A 17,484-nucleotide genomic window follows, 5' to 3' on the forward strand; every position below is an offset into this window, starting at 1 on the left:
CACAGATTGTGTTTCTATGTGTTTTCAACCATCATGTATGAATTATGTACCCATATTTAGATCATTGACACTAAGACAACAACACTAGATCTTAAGGTTAAATACAGATGATGATTCACCATAGTTGAGGATAATTATGTTGTCAACATAGAGACATACACTTAGGTCAGGACAACGGTAGACATATTGCAGTTTACTGTCTAGACACTTAGATCTTACATAACATATACGGTAAACTGAGCAATTACTCAATGCAGTAATCTTTGTATTTTTATTTTACACACCCGGGGAACTTCTCATAAAATGAGTATCCATTAGACATATGGGTTTTTATAAATATTTGGTGAATCAAAATGCCCACACTGTTGTGACTTTGATACCTGTACATTTCACAAGCAGACAAGTCGATGAACAGCACATCACATGGACAGCATAAAAACGTGTTTAAAAATGACGGAAAAAGAGAACGCTGAATTCGCTGCACACGAGGTGCACCGAAACACTCATGTGAAACTACGTTCCTTAAGACTTTGATAATTTTTTAGCACCTTCAATTCCCTTAAAGATTTGAGCATCCTGTTCACAAATTTTTCTTTTTCACTCAGAACATCAAATAATTGTACCTTGATTATGTTGGTCATATAAATATACAGGAAACTCCAACAGCACCATACCATTCTTTTTTTAAGATTTGGGCTTTGCTTATTTATGAAACACATGTAACCAACCAAATTCTTTCTAACTTGGCATGCGAGCAACCGTTTCACACATTAAAGCACCCGGGGAGGTTATTTAACAAGTCATTTAAGATATGTATTAACATACCTTGTTGCTCAGACTCTCGTTTTTCACAACATTGGGTATAATTTTAGAAACCATTGCCTGACATTACTTGCTTTTTGTGAAAATATATTTGTCCACCTGTTTGTTCTTGTTTGTGGTAATTTATACTGGTATGGACACTAGTACTTATGACAAAACAGTGTAATGAGGCAGTGAAAGGATGCATCATAGAAAAAGAGTGCTCAGAATATTGTTACCCATAATCCCGAAGTTACACTACATGACCATTTTTATATATAATAAGATCTCATGGATTAGTGTTTTGACATGCATGAAATATATGAAAAAATTTGAATGAACTGAATTGTTGAACCCACGTTTGAGACACAAAGGAGTGCGAAGGGGACAATGCACCAGCTTGGGTATAGTGAATGGCAGACAGTTTTGAAGGTCACTCTGGACCAGTGAGTGGTACTCGATTAGCAGACAACCAATTCTATTTAAAATTGCACAATTAAGGAACTAACAGGAGAGTGCACTAAACCAATTAATTTCTTGAAAGTGTCAAGTGTGTCAGCTTAAGGAAGACAGCCATCACATTAAACCAATAACTTGTTGTTTGGTAGTTAACAACTTATTCGCTTTGAGGATTTTTTTGTGAATGTGGCACTGACGAGGCGATGATCAGGAGATCTATGAGGTATGCAGGGGTGTGGTCAGTCTCTCACAACCCATGATGGATACTTCTGTGGCACCCAAATATTGGGGCCCAGCATGGGATCCAGTGTATATTTGCCTTTATTCATTTCCATTCATGTTCATGTGCTTAAATGATCATAAGCCTTTGCAAAGATCACATGGTTTTTCTAATCCCTTAGGCCTTTTGGGAAAGGTTCTAGGGGACTTGCATTATTATATGACAACTTTCTACACAGAAACACAATTTACTTATAGTTGCCTCTGGGTGGTTGGGTGGTTGGAAGTATCCAGTAATTCTGCCATGGAACCAGTCTGAAAGCTCTTAAGCAGGAGTCTCCAACATTTTCTGTAGTTAGAGCTACTTCTGAGCAGTGAACATCAGAATGAGCTACTGTGGTCTAAGCAACTTGCTCGTTGTTACCAGAGACCCCCACGTCCAGCTTCATTGGCAGGTTAATAGAGGCAAGCCTAATGTCCATAGAGCCAAATACCATGGTTTGAACAAAGTACTTTGACTAGGGGCACTATGAAAGGGCTGTAATGTGTCAGTGAGAACATGGTCTTTGTGGATGAATGAACGGTCGCTCCCCCACGCTCTCCTGCCTGATTCTTTATTAACATCACCTGCATCGCAGCTGAAGCCCTGTGCACCCGAGTATTCCTGACTGCGCCTGGTATCGTTACCATTGACAAACGCTATTGCGTTCTGAAGCTCTTACTCGCGCAGCGCTCTGTGTTCTTCATTTCCCATAATTGAATTGTGCTTGTTGTACTTTTATAACCTGCATCTCGCTCTGTGCCACATTGCCTGTGAAGTTTACCGCGTGTATCTTTACTTCAGCATTAGCGCTTTGAAGCGGATCGGCGCTTTAGAATCCTAGTTGCTCAATTTAGTTTGGCGCTCTGTGTTCTTCATTTCCCATAATTGATTGTGCTTGTTGTACTTTTATAACCTGCATCTCGCTTTGTGCCACATTGCCTGTGAAGTTTACCGCGTGTATCTTTACTTCAGCATTAGCGCTTTGAAGCGGATTGGCGCTTTAGAATCCTAGTTGCTCATTTTAGTTTGGCGCTCTGTGTTCATAACGTGCACCTCATTGCTGTGGTGTGCTTCAACGTTGGTAGTTTTTGAGTGGCGCTTTGGCAGAGGTATTGTGCAGAAGTTGAGAGCCTTTGGCTGCCTGTTGACGATCATTGTGCTGTGCCCTCGCTGCTGCTTTTAGTTTCACTTTTGCCCTCCATTTTGTGTTTTCCTCTCCCCTGACCCGCCTCTCTGATCCCGCCTCCAAGCTGACCCTCCCACACAGGAAGAACAGACTCTCCCCAGCCCGTACCTAGCTGTGACCGCCGGGATTCCTTCCTGAACGGTCGCTCCCCCACGCTCTCCTGCCTGATTCTTTATTAACATCACCTGCATCGCAGCTGAAGCCCTGTGCACCCGAGTATTCCTGACTGCGCCTGGTATCGTTACCATTGACAAACGCTATCGCGTTCTGAAGCTCTTACTCGCGCAGCGCTCTGTGTTCTTCATTTCCCATAATTGAATTGTGCTTGTTGTACTTTTATAACCTGCATCTCGCTCTGTGCCACATTGCCTGTGAAGTTTACCGCGTGTATCTTTACTTCAGCATTAGCGCTTTGAAGCGGATCGGCGCTTTAGAATCCTAGTTGCTCAATTTAGTTTGGCGCTCTGTGTTCTTCATTTCCCATAATTGATTGTGCATGTTGTACTTTTATAACCTGCATCTCGCTCTGTGCCACATTGCCTGTGAAGTTTACCGCGTGTATCTTTACTTCAGCATTAGCGCTTTGAAGCGGATTGGTGCTTTAGAATCCTAGTTGCTCAATTTAGTTTGGCGCTCTGTGTTCTTCATTTCCCATAATTGATTGTGCTTGTTGTACTTTTATAACCTGCATCTCGCTCTGTGCCACATTGCCTGTGAAGTTTACCGCGTGTATCTTTACTTCAGCATTAGCGCTTTGAAGCGGATTGGTGCTTTAGAATCCTAGTTGCTCATTTTAGTTTGGCGCTCTGTGTTCATAACGTGCACCTCATTGCTGTGGTGTGCTTCAACGTTGGTAGTTTTTGAGTGGCGCTTTGGCAGAGGTATTGTGCAGAAGTTGAGAGCCTTTGGCTGCCTGTTGACGATCATTGTGCTGTGCCCTCGCTGCTGCTTTTAGTTTCACTTTTGCCCTCCATTTTGTGTTTTCCTCTCCCCTGACCCGCCTCTCTGATCCTGCCTCCCAGCTGACCCTCCCACTCACGAAGAACAGACTCTCCCCAGCCCGTACCTAGCTGTGACCGCCTGGATTCCTTCCTGAACGGTCGCTCCCCCACGCTCTCCTGCCTGATTCTTTATTAACATCACCTGCATCGCAGCTGAAGCCCTGTGCACCCGAGTATTCCTGACTGCGCCTGGTATTGTTACCATTGACAAACGCTATCGCGTTCTGAAGCTCTTACTCGCGCAACGCTCTGTGTTCTTCATTTCCCATAATTGAATTGTGCTTGTTGTACTTTTATAACCTGCATCTCACTCTGTGCCACATTGCCTGTGAAGTTTACCGCGTGTATCTTTACTTCAGCATTAGCGCTTTGAAGCGGATCGGCGCTTTAGAATCCTAGTTGCTCAATTTAGTTTGGCGCTCTGTGTTCTTCATTTCCCATAATTGATTGTGCTTGTTGTACTTTTATAACCTGCATCTCGCTCTGTGCCACATTGCCTGTGAAGTTTACCGCGTGTATCTTTACTTCAGCATTAGCGCTTTGAAGCGGATTGGCGCTTTAGAATCCTAGTTGCTCATTTTAGTTTGGCGCTCTGTGTTCATAACGTGCACCTCATTGCTGTGGTGTGCTTCAACGTTGGTAGTTTTTGAGTGGCGCTTTGGCAGAGGTATTGTGCAGAAGTTGAGAGCCTTTGGCTGCCTGTTGACGATCATTGTGCTGTGCCCTCGCTGCTGCTTTTAGTTTCACTTTTTCCCTCCATTTTGTGTTTTCCTCTCCCCTGACCCGCCTCTCTGATCCCGCCTCCCAGCTGACCCTCCCACGCTCCGCCCCCTCCACCAACCATTTAAGCCAGATGGTCCCACGCGCAGCGTCCACGCGCTACGTCCACGCCGAAGGTGCGCCAAAGGTAAGCCCGTCTACGCCCGTCCGCGCCAAGGCCGCGCCCAGCGCCAGACCCCCTGGCCCTCGTACCGCCCACCCCTCCCGCATTACTTACGATGCCACCACCCTCCTAGCCCTTAACCCTGGCCGCTCCCCCAACTGCGTCCAAGCCGCTCCTGGACACACCCATGGACCCTTTTCCTGCTACTCCTGCAAGTTCGACAGCACCAAGAACAACTCCTCATCCACGAACACACAACAGATATCCGATCCCAACCACCTACAATGCGTCCTGCTCAACACCCGCGCGGTCCACAGACACGCCACTAACCTCTGGAATCTACTTGACACCATCTTTCCGGACGTCGCCTTCCTAACAGAAACATGGATGAATGCCTCTTCAGCCCCAGACATCACCATCGCCATCCCGGAAGGCTATAAGATCATTCGCAAGGACCGTACCTGCCACACAGGAGGAGGCATCGCTATCGTCCACAAGAAATCCATCCGCATCTCAACCAACTCAGACGTCAATCTCGCCAACTCTGAACACCTTCACTTCCAGATCCACATCGACCCCAAGACCACACTCAGAGGCACCCTCCTCTACAGGCCACCAGGACCCCGCGCACAATTTAGTGAGGACATCACGGACTTCATCACTCCACACGCGCTCCCCTCCGAGGACTACATCCTTTTGGGAGACCTCAACTTTCACCTTGATAAGAACAACGACCGCAACACCACCACCCTTTTGGACAACCTCGCAAACCTTGGACTTAAACAACTTGTCACTACCCCCACCCACATCGTAGGTCACACACTCGACCCTATCTTCACCTCCAGCAAGCATGTTTCCTTCAGCCACACCACTGCTCTCCTTTGGACTGACCACAGCTGCGTTCACTTCACCTACAACAAGCCCACATCCAACAACCACCCCCAACCCATTCTGCAAAGAAACTGGAACAAAATCACCATCGACCAGATCTCCTCATCGCTTCTTCTAAACCCCCCCGCCCACTCCTCTAACCCAGACCAAGCAGCCACCAACCTCACCCAATGGTTATCCAACAGCGCCGACATCCTAGCACCACTGAAAAAACGACAAACCAAACTAGGCAGCAAGAAGGCCTCCTGGTTCAACGATGATCTTAAGAAATACAAGAAACTCTGTTGCTCCCTCGAGATGGCCTGGAATAAAGACCCAAACACCAGCACCAAGGACGCCTTCAAAAACGCCACCCGCATTCACCACCAACTAATCCGAAATGCCAAGAAAGCAGCCTTCAAGGACCGTCTAGATAACAACGCCCACAATAGCAAGGAACTATTCAACATCGTCAAGGAATTTACCAACCCCTCAGCCAACTCCAACGACATCACCCCCTCTCAAGCCCTCTGCAACTCCCTAGCCTCATTCTTCCACAACAAAATTGCAGACATCCACAACAGCTTCGACATCCAACCAGAAGACCAGCCTCCCAATCCCCTGCAGATCCCCCACCCCCCCTGAACATCCTCAATGACTGGAAGCCAATCTCCACTAAAGACACCATCCGTCTGATGAACTCTATCCACTCAGGATCCCCCACAGACCCCTGCCCTCACCACATCTTTAACAATGCAGACTCCATTATTGCACCGCACCTCCGAGACGTCATCAACTGCTCCCTCAACTCCGCAACCTTCCCGGAAAGCTGGAAACATGCCGAACTCAGCGCCCTCCTGAAGAAACCCACAGCTGACCCCACCGAACTCAAAAACTATCGCCCTATCTCACTCCTCCCATTCCCGGCCAAAGTCATCGAGAAAGCTGTCAACAACCAGCTCGCCGCATTCCTCGAAACCAACAAATGCCTCAACTCCTCACAGTCCGGCTTCCGAGCCAAGCACAGCACCGAAACCGCCCTCATCGCAGCAACAGACGACATTCGAACTCTACTGGACAATGGAGACACAGTCGCCCTCATCCTCCTCGACCTCTCCGCAGCCTTCGACACAGTTTGCCATAGCACCCTTCTACAGCGCCTCAAAAACATTGGAATCCAAGGAAAAGCACTGGAATGGATCACCTCGTTCCTCTCCGGAAAAACCCAGAGAGTCCGCCTCCCACCATTCAAGTCAGAGGCCACTGAAGTCATCTGCGGCGTACCTCAAGGGTCCTCACTCAGTCCCACCCTCTTCAACGTTTACATGAGCCCCCTCGCGGCCATCACACACCAACACAACCTCAACATCATCTCCTACGCCGACGACACTTAACTGATCCTATCACTCACCAGAGACCCTAACACGGCCAAAACCAACCTACACGAAGGAATGAAAGAAGTAGCCGAATGGATGAAGCACAGCCGTCTGAAACTGTAGTGTAGTTCCTAGTTTCCCACTAGGCCCTGCGCATTGGAATAACATAAACAGTAGTATCGACGTGGAACTGCTTATATTCCAGGCCTCCACTGACTATGCTAAACTTAATTGGGTTGTGTTACCAACTAGCTCAGAGGTCACTGGAAACTTTCTTCTCTGCATAGGAAGTGATCAGCTTCCTTGGCACAGACAAGAAGGGATTCAGCTTTCCAACAACCGTGCAACATGACAACTTTGCTCCTCAGATCAAGAGTCGATCTCTAGGGTCGTGTGAAACAATAGACATAGATTTCACTCAGTCAGTCTAGTGCAGTTTACTTTCACGGTGTGTAGAGAATAGAGAGACGGGCGTGTATCAATAAAGGTTAACATTTATTGAACAGTCTTTCTTCTCATACAAGAGAAATGTATTGCCACAATTGCAATAACTGTTATTATAAAAAGTACGTACAGTAAGATAAGAATAGCGAAATAGAACTGTAAAAGCATTGATATGGTTTCTTAGCCATACAATGGTTTAAAAGTAATAAAACATATATACAGTCATATATACATTAGGCTAACATACTCAACTGGTGCTTCTAACTAAGCCTACCCCAGTGTGCCTGACCTAAGCCTAACACGTGAAAAGGGGGAGTAAGTAAGTAGCTTAAGTTAAGTTGGTTTTGCCAAGGTTTGTTTCAAGAATTCTCGTCTAAGGGTTTAGTCAACACCATACCTCTGAATAGAATGATGGAGGATTGGTATCTCCTTCAGGGGTCTCTCTCGATATCCCAGTCACCCGCGAGGGTAAACCGGAAGCGCCGGGACTGGATTTCTCTGCACGAGAAAGGCAGCGGCTTCTCTCAGCGCGTCGAGGAAGGAGGGGTGACAGCGTCCGCGGGCAGCTGGGCTGGATGTCTTCGCAGAGGACGGCTGCACGGCTCCTCAAGCGTACTGCACCATAGGTCGCGCTGTAGCGGCGATAATGGTAATCAGTAGCTTCACCACCACAGGATAGCAGGCTGCAGCGACAGAGTGCTAGTTTTTACCAACACAGGGTCATGCAGGCAGCTGGCATCAGCAACATGTTCGCTCATTGCTTAAGGCAACGTTGGTAATATTTATACCTGACAGGTGCCGGGTTTGACGCAAGTTTGCTGGACATAAGACGTCAATTAAAGATGTCACTAGGAAGTGATAGTTATCAGTTGCTCATTAGAGTTCCATTACTAATCAAAACATAGCAAGCGGGGATTTCCAGGTTTGCTAAGTTTTTATCTTGTTGAAGAACTCGGAGTGTTATCTAGGAATATCAGATAGTGACTGCTGCTCTGTCATTGCACTAATTGGTCGCAAAGGAAGTAGCAGAGAGTCATGCTGGAATGTGGCTCTGTGGCTCTGCTCGTGTGAGGCCAGAGATGACTTTTCAGAAAATCGTACTTGAACGGTTATGCCAATATAGGGAAAAAGGGGCTTTATAGCCGAATAGGGGCATAAGGTCACAGTATCGATCAGGAACCTAGATAAGCACATGACACCCACTCCACGAATTCATGTCCATCAAAATTACTAAAACTAAGCAATTAGATGCATGTGTAACATTGTGTAACATAGCCCACCCCAAAATACATAAATGCATTCGAAATAGGCGTACTTGTAATACATGGAATTTAGGTACTGTACGTAGTTTTAAAAGCATAGTAATCATTCAAAAAATTATTGCATATGAAATCAATGAACGATTATGCATAAGGAATTACACATGAAGTATCTCTGACAGAAGAAATGCGAGATAAATCATCACATAAAAATGCATTGTAATAATATGTGTGCTAGAGGCTGGTGTTATGTTGTTACGTCTCTAGATGTGTTTAGAAATAGAAGTGTGAAGCTTCTGTTCTCTAAGAATAGTTTTTACGTTAAGCAAAGAATTGTTCGTGCCAAAAAAGGTCTATATCTGAAAAATTGTCCAATTCAAAGAAAAATCAGTTTACCAAAGCTCCTGGCAGTTTTTTGTTGATCAAAACTGAAGGCCGAATTCAGAGTTCATGGGAACGCCGTGTGTCGGAAAGCTTTTCAAAAGTTATTGTTTCTCTGTGGGTGAGAACATCGTATCAGACAGGCTCGCAAAGAATTGGTCTACAAAATCAGGTGATAGTTCAACCAAATTAGATAGCGCTGTAACTTGGCAGGTGTGAGAATGATTGCTGTCATCGAAGGCAGGACCAGCAATGCTCACAGAACGTTGTACCTGGATGATGTTGCTTTTGTCACTCGCTCCACTGTTACCACTTGGCTGTAGTACAGGAGTCTCCACGAATGCTGTCATCAGGATTGGTAGCCGCTGGGGACAACACAATGCGTGAGCCGTTATTGGACTTAGCAAAGTATCGACGTCCATTGGTACTGCTGATGGAAGTGAAAGACAGATGTCCAACACGCATTCATCGCCGCAAAGCATACACCGTAGCACAGGTAAAATGCAATTTTGCCATATTGGTCTGAATGAAAGGAACCAGGTCATGTTTAGATCTCTCAGCCTGGCCAATCCGAGGACGTTAGTTATCCTGTCCCTGTAGCGCATTGCTAGGATTGTCTCTTCCATTCCCATGGGAGCTATGTCTGAGCCGAGGCTTGCCATAACGTAGCAGGATGGTCAAAAATAGAATCCCTGCGATGAGTCCAAAAAATAGTGGAATACCACCAAAGATGGAGTGCACAAAATTAGGAAAGATTCCCAAAATTGCCTGGAAGGGTGTCAGCAGTCCTGTAAAGACTGTCTTAAATATGCCTGGGATGCTTGTTGCACTAGACATGTTAAGGAGTTGGTCGAGCATTTGTACGAAATGCACGGGGCAATTTGTAGATAAAAGGTCATGAACCTCAGTAGCCGTCCTTGCGACTAGAAGATCATACGTCTCTTTAGATGACGTTATAGGCACTGTTGTCTGTAAAAGCACAGATTTCATTTTGCTTAATGTATCAATTCGTATAGAATAGAGATTCAGACGAGGCCAGAGGGGAGTCACTATGTCTGGAGGCCCGCTCGGAAACAATGCTTGCATACAACATTTGACCATGGACGTTACTTGTACTAGATAACTTTTTCCGGGCGCGAGGCCACAGCACCTGTGATCCGTTCTTAGAATGTAACTCCCGTTTGCGAGTTGCATAAAGAAGGGCTCTATCTGAGTTGCAGGTGTGACTAGCTGGTGGCATGAAAGGTTGTTTGAATTGCCATCACATGCTCCGTGTAAATTAATACCCTGACACAAAAGTATACCGCTTAGTGAGTGTTTACAATTTTCACCACTAAGAAATACATTTTTGTCGCTGTCACTATAGCAAGAATGAGTGTATGGTAATTTCCATATGGATTTTACATATCCTTTACCCAATTGTTCATATTGGCCAGCAGGTATGTACTCAAGGCATTTATGAAATCGGAAAGTTGTTATCGGAATTGTGATAATTCCGTGTATTATCCATTCAATGACAGGACTCTCTGACATTGTCAATGGTAATCTCTCGAGTTTCTCGATGCTCAAGATTGTATAGTCTGCTCCTTTCTGTGCCAAACTGATCTGTTTATCAGTAAGGTTAAAAATGGAAAATAATGACGTTGTGTTTATCAGACGCCAAGGCACATAGCCTGAACGAAGATTTTGCAGCGTCCAGCCTAGTTCTATAATAGAGCGTAATTGAGACTGGCCATGTTGTAACATTAGCAAATCTCTGTCTATCACATCAAAGGCAGAGGATACAATATTGTCCAAAGAATATATTCTGGAAGACAGAGTCCTTAACCCATTGTCTACCACAGAAAGTGATTTTTCCAAATTAATACGATCAATTTCTCGTATTTTTTCAGCAGTTTCAATTTGCTTTACTTTCCAAGCCTCGTTGTAAGCAGCATAGATGCTGGTCGCTATGAAACGCTTTTGACGCTGTTTGCGTGGTCCAAGAATGAAATCGCGCAAATCAGCACCATCTTTTAATAAAGACAAGTGTTGCTTAATTTCAGCCAGTGTGGATGTAGTTAGCCATTCTAGGCAGAGTTTCCCTACACTGTATGTTGTTATTATTCCTGGATGTTGTCTCTGGGAATATCTAGAGTCTAATCTGGTCATTTTTAAACCCTGTGTTTTATTCAGGAATCTATCTTGACAGCTATTTGTGTCTGTAGGCCAGATCAACCACTTTTTCCAATCAGGATGTGTTCTGTTGAAATGTAAAATTTGTGACACGTCTAACTCAATATCTGTGGTTGTATTCTCAGGTATTGGCTTCGGTATGGACGGTGTTTTAAGGTCTTTTATCTTAGCTAGGCCAAGACAAGATGTTTGGTGTACAGTGTCATTTAAAAATAACATTTGTTCTGGTATCATGCAGGTTCTAAACAGTGCTTCTATGCCTTGCACCTGCCAATCTTTTGTACCCCAAATTGTTTTCGTTTCAATATTATTTTTCCAATAATCAAAACCAATTGTCATCATTTTGTCATAAAATGCTTCTGAATATATCAATTTAGAATTTGTCAGCATTGTTTTCATTCCTGTTTTATCTAACAGTTTATAATAAAACGTTTCTGCATCACTGGTGTTAAACCCTGAAAAATATTTGAATTTCTCAAAAAATGCTTTAGAACTGCTTTTAGGTGGTGTAGAACAATGTTCCCATTGATTATACATAAAAACATTTCTAGGCTGTGCAGATTTATGCAAGTAATGATCCCCATAATGGGTGTAACAGAATAACTGCTCATAACTAGATGAACCTTGTAAATAATCATGATCTGTGAATCTAGCTGACATTACTAAATCAGACATCATGTCATTAATACTGTTAAAGTCCCAATCATCAGAGAATGTACTTGGTGTCACAAAGTCACTTAAGGAAACCTTTAGTTGATGAGGATACTTCAGGATTTCGACCGGACCATAGATCTCATAGTCAGTTTTCTCCCATACTACCCCACCAGGTATTGGAATTGCTGTGACATTTACTGTTGACAGTTCTCTTTTCTTCACGTGGGATGATCTGTGTGGTTTCAGGACTAGGTTGATGTTCTGACTTGCTGTGTCCATTGTAATATATTTTCCTTCAATGAATTTTCCCAAACACAGTACCATGATGAGCCAAAGCAGGAGGAAAAATACACCTAGACCGAACCAGAACTCTAGCCAAGGGGAAATGAGGTAGATTTCCTTCAGTTGATGAAAGAGTTCCGTTGCTTTCTCTTTAAAAGACTTTTTTGTTTCTGGCATTACTTCGGGGTCATTTAAATCTTAAGAGAAGTTGTCGAAGTTGATGAAATAACCAGAGGCAGTTCTGTCAATTGATGGGATTGTTCTTTCAATCTGTCTCTCGGTAGCACTTTCTGATGCCACATCATTGTAGACTGGTGCTGTTTCTTGACGAACTGTTTCAATCTGTGTTTCAAGAGGCACGAGTTCCATGGCATTATTGCATAGTCCTTCATTGTGCACTGCAGGCTGATCGAATGTGATTAGTCTTTCAGTTTGAACCTCTTGGATTGTTGCAAGTTTGGGTATTCTGTTGTTTCTTGGGAGTCCACTGGGCCTACTGTTGATTATAGGCCACATGCTTGTGGTTTTACCAGATCGATGGACACGACTCTGTTCTCCTTTTTACCAGCAAGGGGCGGTAGCACAACTGATTTGTTCCGGTGACTGCCAAGACAGGTACTGCTTTTCTGTAAGAAGGCCCAAATTCCTTCTTAACCGCGATCTTTTCTCTGACTAGATCCCCAATCTTTGGAATCCAGACAGGCCTTGCTGGGGCTGTTGCGGGTGGTGCCTCGTCAGTGGTACTTGGCTGTTGCTTTAACTTTATGTTGCTTAATGATTTTCTTGTTTCATTCAGTTCCTGTAAAACAGCCAAACGGTCTTTTACTTCAAACTGCGTTGTTTCTTTTTGTACCACTGACATCTGACTATCGAGGTCCTGAACGTTCATTCTTATTCTGAACAATAGTTCGTATGGGCTGAAACCTTTTAGAGAATTTCTTGGCATGTTGTTAAGACTAGTCTGGACACTTATTAAATGTTTGACCCACCCAGCGCCTGAACCTAATACCTTCGCTGTTATAGATTGCTTTATGTCACGGTTTTTTCTTTCTACCACACTATTCCCTTCGGGATGCGACGGACAAGAATACCGCAACCCAATTCCCATGCTGGCCATGGCCTCCCTATAAGCTCGAGAGCTGAAGGCAGGACCCTGGTCAGAATGGAACGTGGTAATTGCGTATGTGCCGATATGGACTCGCTAATCTTTTATAACAGTTCTAGGCGTCAGCCGAGTGCTGGTGGCCTCATTTTTTAAGTGCTTTTTGTCTTAACTATTAATAGGACGCAGGATGGGGTGTAGGCAGCGTTACGCTCTTTCTAACTGGTAGCCGGTAGCAAGGTTCGCTACTGCGATCCCTATTACAGTTTTCACAGTTGTTTGCATATATTTGGTGTTCTACACTCATTCCCGGCCACCAGAATACTGATTGTAATTCAGTCAGTGATTCCTTGATATCTCTGTGCCTTAGACCCAAACCCATGTGTGCGTCTGCTATTAAAAATATTCTCCTGTTCATGTTTGGAATTACTCTATCCCCCACTCCAAGGATTCGAGCAAAAGGAACGGAGTTTGCATCGATTATGTATGCATAATTGAGTGGATAGTTTACGGGTAGTGCTGCACAGTCGCCTTTTACGGTCGTTTTTACTGCTAGCATAGTTTCCCCGTCTATATACTTATCTGTACGCTTTTTTGTGGCTACGGAAGCCGGTTTAGTTGCTTCCGTGGCGGCTGTATTAGCCAATGAATTCCCTGCAACGTGAACGCCATCACGTTGAAGACTCTGTGCGTGAATCACGTGAGTCTTTTGTAGTTCTTTGTGTAAAAGAGCTACTTGTTCCCAAAGCAATTTATGCTTTATTGTGGCACCTTTTGCATCTTTGAAACCATTTTCCACCCAATTCTGCAAGTATTCATTATAAGATTGTACGCAATAAAAAGAATCGCACACTATTAGTGTGGGGAATTCGCGATCAGTATTTTCTAGCGCCATCTTAAATGCTACTAATTCAGCTCGTTGAGCCGAGCAATCTCCTAGAGATTGTGTTTTAGTGACCAATGGTCTAAATTTTCCTTTGTGCCAGCGACCTTTAACAATCGCGCACGCAGCACTGTAAGCTTGCTTACCCCCAACTGCGGGTTGTGCTGATCCGTCAGTATATATAATACTTCCGTATTCTTCGAGAGGCAGGATTTCAATTGGCAGAGGACATTCGTATTCATATTGTAAAAATTCCTGTGTTTTTAAGTTAGGATCAAATTCGTAAACTACGTCTGTTGCAGCAAGAGAATTAACCCACTGAATCCATCTAGGATGCAAAGCTTTAGCATTAGGAATGCTAGCTTTAGTTACCGCTTCTAAAGCCGGTATAGGAGTTACGATTAATATTCGTTTACCTTGTGCTAGGGGCCTTTCTTTCGCTACAGCAGTCTGAACCGCAGTTAGAATTTTTTCCGTTGAACTGAATTTTATTTCAGCCCTTGTGTACAAATGTGATTTGTAAGCTATTGGTACCTTTTCTCCCTCATTAGAGGTTAGGTATGTGAATCCGCATCTTCCTGGGATGACTCGGATTACAAGATCACGTGTGTTGTCACGTGTATCTAATTTTGTTTTTGCTAACATGTCTGTTTGCAGTGATCTCAAAATTTCTGTGTGTTTTTGAGTCCAATTGATTTGTTTTAAATCAGGCTTTATTAGTTCGTAGAGAGGTTTAACCCTCTCTGCGTAATTTAGAATGTAAGTTCTTCCGAAATTCAGAAAACCTAGTATTGATTGTAAATTCTTCAGCGTTTTTGGAGCTTGGAGTACAGCGCACTTCTCTAAGAAGTTGTCCGCTAGGCTTTTCCCTTCACTTGATAATTCGTACCCTAAGAATAGTACTGTCAGATGGGCAATTCGGGACTTTTTAAAGTTGAATTTGTAACCCTCTGCTGCGAACCCAAGTATAATGGTGTTCACCCTTTTCAAGTGAGTATCCAAGTCATCGTCTGTGAGATAAATATCATCTACGTAAGATAATGCTTCATCATCATAGATTTGTAGTAACTCTGTTACCCTAGCTGAGAATAGTCCTGGGCTGTTCTTGAACCCCTGTGGGAGTCGACAGAATTTTTTCTGTGACCCAAATGCGGAGAAAGCGGTCAAGTATCTGCTTTCTGGTGCAATGTTTTGACAAAAGAAACCATTTGAAATGTCTAATGTCGTTTTATATTTTTTCCTAACTATGTTATTCATTAGGGCTGCACTATGCGAGTTTTGTACTGCAAAAGTTTTGCAACATGTATTAAGGTGTCTGTAGTCCAAAACTAGACGATATGAATTGTCTGGCTTGGAGACAGGAAACAAAGGATTGTTCATTTGAGAGGTGCATGTTTCAATCACCCCCTGGTACTCAAGTTGATCTAAGATCTCCCTGACCTGTTTTTTAGCTTCTTGCTTAATGGGATACTGCCGTTGGGCAGTTGGTTCACTTTTTAGTTGGATTTTGTGAGGCGGTGAATCCTCATCCCATCCTACATGATTTTTATACAATGCAGGTGCCTGGGCTACTGCCCATTTCCTTGCATATGTGTATTTTTTGTGAATCGGTATGTGATTCGAGAAGGCAGGCATAATCACTTCTTCGCCACGAGGGCACTCCCTGACAAACTCCGGGGGCCAATCTTTTTCAGCTAACAGAATATCATAGCCTTTTGAGAGCTTATCCCAAAATAGACCCTTAATTTTCCTAGTCTTATCACCCTCTATACGCAATGTTATTTCGTATATTTTATGGGGCTCGCTAAGTCTGGCGTCGGCAGTTTCAACCTGAATGTATTCATTCGTGTCCACTGTCTCCAGATGACTCATCAAGTTCTTGCGCGCTATACTGATTTCTGCTGCACTGTCCAACATTGTCAATGCCCACTCCCCGTTTTTCAACTGTGTCCTCAGTATTCTCGGCATGGTTGATTACTCTAATACTGGCTACCTTCTTTTTCTGAAATTGAGATTTCTTATTTTGAGCAGGTTCCTTGTCTTTGGACTTGGTGTGCTCTCCTGGGTCTGACCGTCCTCTTCTTTCCGAATTCTGTGGAAAAGATCGAGAGGGACGTGTATCAATACTTTGATATCTATCAGGTTTTTTTTAGATTATCCCTATTTCTAAGGTTATATCTTTTCTCAGAGGGCTCCCGTTGGGGAGACTGGCGTTCTCGAGTCGGAGTTCTTTCCCTCCGTCGAGGAGACCTTCCTCTGGACTGGAAAACTTTTTCCTTGGGAGTGGATTGCTTATTTCCATCCCAGCTCTTTTTAGGAGTGTTTGAATTATTTTTAATAAATAATTTTTCTGGATTTTCGAGCAGTTGGGGCTTAACTGGTTTCCCACCCAAGCTGTCTCTACCTAATTCTTCATAGCATTTTTCTATGATTTTTGCAAGCTCAACAGGATCTTTTATATCTGTTTCCCTCAACTTCTGGCGAATCGCCACAGATGCTGCTTCTCCCTTTACGTTGGCTAATAATATAGCCGTGACCTGCTTGAAATCTTTCAGTAATTTCATACCTAGATTTAAAGCGGGCTCTGGACCGAATTCATTTTGAATCTGTTTTAGCACGTCTGGTATTACCGCCATAGACGGAACACCGTGTGTTTTTGTGTAAATGGAAGCAAAGACTGTACCCCAAGTGTCGCAGTCCTCCACGTGTGGTGCGATTCCCATAGGAAGGCAGATGGTCAAGATTCTGTGTTTCTCAATAGGGGTAGTATCAGGAAATACTGCCTCTATTTGAGTGATTTTCTGGGCTAACCAGAAAGGAATTTGTTCCCGTTTTACGGGTGTTTTACCAAGACATGACTGTATGTTCTGTGGTGTAATTTTATTTGTGTTCCCCTGATGAGGGGTCAGCTGGTGTGAATTAACAGCTGGCTGGACTGTTGCAGTCCGTATTACATATTGGACTAATTGCCTATGTATTTTTATTAATGTGTTTAGCTGTACTAACAGCTCTTCTCTAGACATTTTTATAATGTCAGGATGTGGTGTGTAGCTGGCTAGAACCGGCCACGTGGCTCCTGGTCTACCTAGTGGACCGAGCCTGGTTATGTGATCATTGTGTTTTAGGGCGCCATTAAACCAGAGCAGGTGCTCTTGAAATTTAAGTGGGATTTCAACCTCCTCGAAAGGAGCGTACTCTCCCGGAGGTTCCTCTATTTTGTAATAGTGAAACTCTTGTGTTATAGCGTTTACCGCTGGAAAGTTTATCCATGAATAGAATACCTCTGTCTGCCGATACTCGTGAGCCTCTATCACGAAAATTACTGTACCACCTTGAGGTGGCAGTCCGTTTTCTATAAGTTTTAAAGTTATAGATCTTCTTAACTGGACCGGGATGATAATAGCATCCGGGTCTGTGTATTCGGGACCTTGCTGAGTCGCATCTACTGCGGCCCCAGTGGTGCCGT

General features: G+C 44.0%; 1 protein-coding gene across 4 annotated transcripts in view; it reads left to right on the top strand.

Moving 5' to 3' along the window:
* SLC9A3 (solute carrier family 9 member A3) overlaps nucleotides 1–17,484 on the top strand; it is a 1,201,500-nt gene that overhangs the window by 973,740 nt on the left and 210,276 nt on the right. The window lies entirely within an intron of this gene.

This window comes from Lissotriton vulgaris, chromosome 4_1, assembly GCF_964263255.1.
Source record: "Lissotriton vulgaris chromosome 4_1, aLisVul1.2, whole genome shotgun sequence".
In the NCBI taxonomy this organism is placed as follows: Eukaryota; Metazoa; Chordata; class Amphibia; order Caudata; family Salamandridae; genus Lissotriton; species Lissotriton vulgaris.